This window comes from Phyllostomus hastatus, unplaced genomic scaffold, assembly GCF_019186645.2.
Source record: "Phyllostomus hastatus isolate PE091 unplaced genomic scaffold, TTU_PhHast_1.1 phas_contig_34, whole genome shotgun sequence".
In the NCBI taxonomy this organism is placed as follows: Eukaryota; Metazoa; Chordata; class Mammalia; order Chiroptera; family Phyllostomidae; genus Phyllostomus; species Phyllostomus hastatus.
The window spans coordinates 27013010-27020086 of record NW_025333857.1 but is presented as its reverse complement, the minus strand read 5'-3'; the positions used below and the strand labels follow the sequence as shown (position 1 = coordinate 27020086).

Here is a 7077-nt window from a genome sequence, read left to right as displayed (position 1 = left end):
CTTACTGTGGTTCCAGCTCCTGAAAGACAGTGGGCTCTCCTCCTCCACTGTCCCTCCAGCCCTAGGAGCAATGGTAGCTTCTAGCTGCTACTAGTCTGTGAGGTAACTCATTGCTCCCCATTTGAGTGTCTAGATTTTCCATGCCCCTTTAACGCATTATCTCTATTAAATTCCATCTGTCTGAAAGACCTAGAGGACTGTTTTTCTGGCTCTATCCTGACTGACAAAGACAGACAGCATTCTTAGTTACAAGCTAAAAACACCAACCTTGACATTGACAGGAAAGAAATTTATCAGAAAGATTGGGAAAATCAAAGATTCTCTGATAGGTCCAAAGAGCCATGCATGTTCTGAGACCACAAGGGAAGGAGCAGGGCTCAAAACCTTCCAAGTACACTTTTGGGTGGATGTGTGCTTGAGGGTTTTGGTCATACCACATCTTCCACCAACACTAGATGCTGACAGTTGCCATTCAAGTTGTCTCTGTACCATCTGTCAACAGAATCAATTCTGGGCATTTCCCACTTCTTCATGACATTAGTTTCCACTTTAGAAAATAGAATGGGTGCATCTGTTTGACAAAGCCAAGGTCATAGGTCCACCCTTGGCTGTACCTGCATCTCACTTTTTCAGTTCTTATCATGGAAGATGCACTCTTTATAGGTAGCAGAATTCCCTAAATATGGGAGATGGATTTGGATGCTGAGTGGACATTTTGTTTTGTGTGTAACAAAACCACATAAACACCCTAGATGGTGTAGCTCAGTGGATTGAGCACGGGCCTGCAAACCAAAGGGTTGCCAGTTCGATTCCCAGTCAGGACACATGCCTGGGTTGCAGGCCAGGTCTCCAGTTGGGGACACATGAGGGGCAACCACACATTGATGTTTTTCTTTCTCTCTGTCTCCTTCCCTTCCCCACACTCTAAAAAATAAATAAATAAAATCTTTAAAAAAAAAAACACATAAACCACAACTATATGTGGTTTATTTGGGAGTCTACCTGGTATGGAAGTAAGGGAAGTAAGATAAGAAAGGGATGACAGACAATGGAGCATAAATGATCAATCAAGTTATTGCTATGAGGTAACTAGACCACGTGTCTCAGAGTCATCCCACCCAGGCCTAGGAGCTGGGCTATTATGCACCACTGTATCCCCCACAGCTGAGTGCAGCTGGGTGTGGCTTAATTCCCCCGACTCTCAGCCTTTCTCCCTCAGTGTGAGCTGAGTGGGCTTCAGCAGCCAGAGCAAACCATCAGGGAGATGAATGTGGTAACTGGTGGTTGAAAGTTGGGCAGTTGTAAGCTGAAAAGATAAGGGATAAAGGTAAGGGACAGAGTGTATGGCAGGGGATCAAGGGCATCTGCTGCAGGGGATAAGATGAAAGACAAAGGTCTCCACACACCAAGAACTGCTAAGTGTTCAAGATACAACAGTGAACCAGAGAGAAGCATTCCTGGCCTCACTAGCTGGTGGTCTCAAGATTCAGATGTGAATGGGCAAGTGCAACACAGTGGGACAAGAGCAATAACAGAGGTAGCCTGAGGAGACAGAGCTAGAGCTAGACATCTGGCCTCTAAGATGCAGGAGGATAGGGATGACATTATACTCATTCCTGAATCCCCATTGCCTAGGATGGTATTCACTCAATACATGTTTTCTGGCTCAACACTGAACTGTGAAGGAGAGTCCTGATGTTGTTATATTCATTGTCTCTGTATATCACTACAACTCTACAAGGTAGATGTGTCCCCATTGTACGGGAAGAAAGTGAAGGCACTAGTAGTTAACCCTGCAGAGATCACAGTCAAAAAAATTACAGTGTAGTTTGCATGTGTCTGAGAGATACACTCATTACTAGTATGTGCTGAAATGTGAAAAAAATTAAAAACTCTGCAAATTGGCATTCATTATATTTATATAATAAAATACATGATTTCTTGTTTCAGTTATAATCTAGAAACTATTAAACAAAGAAATATTAAAACATAAAAAATAAGTCTTTCTTTTCAAATAATGCAAACATGGATATTGCTAAAAAATACAACCCAAAAATATCTTTAACATTAATCAGAATCTTCAATAGCTGGCTTTGCAAAGCACTTCTAACAGTCTTCACAATCTTGCTGTGCTCAAGGCAGAAGTACTTTTCACAACACTTGCAAAAATATTTTGATAAGCAACTCATTTTGGATGCATAGTACCTAACATCTTTTCCTTTTTCTGCTTGTTGAGGAAGCCATATCTGTGGATTAGACTTTCCTTCAATTTATGTTTAAAATTGATGAAGTTTCAGGTGTCAGGCTTATGCACACCTGCAGAGATTTCTGAACACCTTTTTGTTTGTTCTGACACTAACTGTGTTACAAGATTTCTAATAAACATTCTGTACCTTATTTTCACAGTGCTGTTCAGCATATGAATAGCCTGAGCATTTATTCCTGCGGTATTCAAAATTGTGTAGAATATAACCATAGGTCATCTTCTGGTGTTCCTGGACACATTATGTGTACCTATCATTTGGTCCACAGTATCAAACTTTGTTTGGCTGTAATATTCTATTATGTCAGGCTTTTGTGAATATAAATTTACAGTGTCATTGAAATGCACACTTGAAACTAAAATTACATTTTTTCTCTTCTTTGGTAGATGAGATACAAGTGTGCAATCTGCCCCAAATGCAAATAAGTTGGATTTGCGGGGCCTATTTTAGAAGACACAAATTGAGGAGGTAGTTGGGGTTTATTCTTACAAACATTACCTACATATGAAAGTTGCTTACAAGACATGTGTTATAACCAAACTGACAGCTTAAGCATTATCGTTTAACATTAGTCACATACAAATGTGCAGCTAGTCATGACCTTGAACCTATGTATCCAATATATGTAATGCTATTTAAGAAAAGAGTTTGTGTGTAGCCATGACCTCAACAGGGTTACTCTTAACTGTCTGAATACTCCTAGTCATTCTTCATATCTCAGATTTGATGTAACTTGTCCAAAAGGTCCGCCTGCACAGTGCGCCCCATTTCTAAGCCTGGGTTATCCCCATCAGACAACTCATCCTCTGGATTGTAATGGGTAATTCATTCTCGTGAACTACCAGGAGCTGAGATCTTTCAGAGCAGGAACTATGTCTGTTTTATTTAGCATCCAGGCCAGTGCCAGCTCATTCTAGATGTGCAAACCTCACTTACACTGATCATCTTTTGAACAACTTGAATGAATAAATAAGGCTCAAAGATGTGGAGTAACTTGACCAGTCTCAAAATGAAGGGATGGTAGGACCAAGACTTGAACTACTGTCAGTCTGATCCCCAAATAATCCTATACTGTGCTGAGCAGTAAGCAACTTATCCATCTATGACATGAAGAACACTTAAGTTAGCTTAAAGGCTGCTGTTTTAAGGTCAAAGTAAAGGGGCAGGAAGTGTCTAAGAACATCCCATAATCATCAGACAGAGGGATTACAAAGCAGAACTCTAGACCTAAAGGTAGAATAAAATTTGTATAGGACAGCCAAAGTTTTGCTGGACATCTTTAAAATATCCCCTAGATTTTAACATGCTAATGTCTTAAGTAAAAGGAAAATGATTCTCTCTAGCACCAACAACTAGTTAGCATCCCAATTGGAAAGACTGTGACTATTTGCAGGTTGCATAATTTTATATATAGAAAACCTTTCAGACTCCACCAAAAACTTCTTTAAATAGTAAACAAATACAGTAAAGTTTCAGGATACAAAATCAGTATACAAAAATCTGTGGTATTTTCATACACTGATAAAAAACTATCTGAAAATGAAATGAAGAAAACTATCCAATTTACAATTGCATCAAAAGAATAAAATAGCTAGGAATAAACTTAACAAAGGAAATGAAAGACATGTACTTTGAAAACAAGACATTCTGTGTTTATGAATTGGAAGAATTAATATTGTTAAAATGTCCATATTGCCTAAAGCACTTTGCAGATTCAGTGAAATCCCTATCCCAAATGGTATTTTTTTTTCCACAGAAAAAGAATACTAAAATTTTTATAGACCCATGAAAGACCCCAAAGAGCCAAAGCAATTGGGGGAAAAAGGAACAAAGCTGAAAGTAGCACACTCCCTGATTGCAAACTGTACTACAAAGATATAGTAATCAAAACAATATGGTACTGGCAGAAAAAAAGACAGGCAGACAAATGGAACAGAATTAAGAGCCCAGACTAATTTTACAGTGAAGTAGCCAAGAATATAAAATAAAGAAAGAAAAGTCTCTTTAATAAATAATTCTGGGAAAACTGTCCCACTACTTTACACTACACACAAATATTAACTCAGAATGAATGGATTAAAGACTTAAATATAAGACCTGAAACAATAAAATACATGGAAGAAAACAGGCACTAAGGCTTCTGGACATCAGTGAGTGGCATTTTTGTGAATTTGTTCCCAAAGGCAAGGGAAACAAAACAAAAATAAACAAATGGGACTACATCAAACTAAAAAGTTTCTGCACAGCAAAGGAAACCATCAACAGAACAGAGGGGCAACCAACCAAATAAGATACCGATGTACATTTAAAAGGAATATTTGAAATTGCATTGCAAAACATTCATTTTCATGAATCTCCTTTCTGTGCCTTTTTTATTTTGAATTTGAGAAGTAAGCTTAGAGGAAAAAGAAATATGTCCTGAGTCATACAAAGTAAAGGTAATTTGTTAATCTGCCTTTTTAGGTTAAGATAAACTTGACAGTACACAGAGAAATTACTTTAAAGAATGTGGCTGTGCTAAGCATGGAACATATAATCCTATATTACAATTCTTTTGGATTTAGTTAATAAGAATTACAACTTTCACAATGCACAAACATGGTTTTGGAGTAAAGGTGAAGTTGAAATACTCACATTCGGCTGGGCAGTTGAGAGGATCTGGCCAATTTTCCATATTTGCTCTGCGGATATGTGGTGCAGACAGAGAGGAAGAGGACTTACTGTGCCAGGTTGTATTTTCCCAAAATGGCCATGTTCATATTTCCAGTCCCACACATTCCTGCAGAACTTGCTACTTTCCCCTAAAGAGGTAGAGTCTGTTTCTCTTCTTAGACCTGGGCAATGAGTTCTGATGACCTTGAATAAAAGAATATAGAGAAAGCGATGCTGTGTGATTCCAAGGTCAGGTCATAAAAGTTGATAACAGCTTCCACCTAGCTCTTTCTTGGGATACTTGCCTTTGGAACCCAGCCACGATGGTGGGGGCAAGGCAAGCAGCCACACAGAAGGGCCACATGTAGGTGTTCCAGCCACAGTCCCATGGTGGTCCCAGCCAACAGCCAGTATTCACCACCAGTCACTCTTCTTCAGCCTTCTAGCCACCCTACCCGATGCCACTTAGGACAGATAAAAAATGTCCCCATCACTCCCCACCCAATGCACAAAACTGTGAGCAAAATAAACATTGTCATTGTCTTAAGCTATTGTTTTGAGATGATTTGTTCTACAGCTACCGTAATACTTATCAAGTGTTATAATTCTGTTTTGTCCTCTGTCAGTAGTTTAAGTCACTTGTCACCAAGAGAACAATTTAACAATCATTTACAATCATATACAATGGTTCATACAGTCTGGTGTCTGACCCTCAAAATAACTGCCTTGTATCCACTATGCATTTGGTCACTGTTTGACCAGCATCATGTGAGAACTATGCTTGTTCAACTGGAACAATGCAAATTCTTTCTTCAAACTTTACAGCTTTTTAGTAAGAGGAAAAGGAAAATACCACTTTGTTGCCTAACTTTCTGTCAGTTCCCCATCTTTCTAAGGTAACCATACCAAATCTAGCACACCCTTTCAGACCCATCTCAGCTCTCTGACACTTTTATACACATACACCCTGAAGTACATATCACAAGCAAATTCATGATAGATCACCAGTTTCTTTTCAATGTGTTCTTAAAGCAAGCCTATTCGTAATAATTATGATCAAGAAATGAAGATGATGATGATGATTTCCACTTTTTAAAGGTGCAGAGGAAAGGTGCAGGAATTGAGAATAGAACATCTTGATTAAAGAAAAGAATTTCTTACAAGAAAGATCAATTCTGAAGATTCAAAAATAAGTAATCCAATTGGTATCAAGTTGAATTTTACCCCCACCCCCTTCACTAGAAAGTTAGCACTTTTTAAAAAGTATTTTTATTCTATTTATTTTTTATATATTTTTATTAATGTTTGAATACAGTTGTCTCCATTTTCCCACCACCACTTTCCCCTGCCCTGCCCACCTCCACCTCCCACCTTCAATCCTACCACCCTTTGGCTTTGTCTATGAGTCCCTTATCCATTTCATTTATGACCCTTTCTCTTCTTTCCCACATTATTTCCCTCCCCCTCCACTTCTGAAAAAAATCTCTTACTATGTACAAGGCAATGCAGAACATGGGTAGCTTAAAATTTGCTAATGTGGGAGTACTTACACATCAGAAAATGGAAAATACTAAAAAAATCAAGGCTTTTGTTTATGGGAAACCAGTTGTTAAATTTACTAGCAAGAATCATGTCTGTCTTTGCTGATTGATACATCCAGCACAGTGTCTGGATATGGAAGGCTCTCCATAAATAAATATTTGTTGAATGAATGAATAAGTGTTCTAATCATAGGTTCAAACAATATCCCAGTTGATTCACTTCTGAAATGGATGTGACCTACCAGTGTGTGAATGAACATGCTTCCAAAATACAAATTCTATTTATTCTTTGTTTTCAGACATTTCTTTAGGTAATCAAATTACTCTCTACGTGGGTTACCAGACACAATGACATAGCTAAAGTGTGCAATTCACACAGGGGCAAGATTCCCGTAGGGTCAAGTGGTTATGTTAAAGTAAATTTAAACCTCATTACCAAAAAGTATCATCTTTTGTATTAGCTGTTGTCATACTCAAGTGATTTTTCAGGAGGGACTGAGTCAAGAAAAAGTATACAGAAGTGCATGTGCTTATATGTGTGTGTACACATGTGCATGAGTACACATGGGCACATACAGATCTTTTTGGAGGAATATACATACATAATAAATATCTTCTTT

At 38.2% G+C, this 7077-nt stretch overlaps 1 long non-coding RNA gene across 1 annotated transcript in view; it reads right to left on the bottom strand.

The window, feature by feature from the left end:
- Window positions 1-4931: 4931 nt before the first annotated feature.
- The window catches only part of LOC123820135, a 52414-nt gene continuing 50268 nt past the window's right edge, over window positions 4932-7077 (bottom strand). Inside the window, exon 3 of the long non-coding RNA XR_006785896.1 lies at window positions 4932-5120. This is a non-coding gene — a long non-coding RNA (uncharacterized LOC123820135). The remainder of the gene's footprint in view (window positions 5121-7077) is intronic.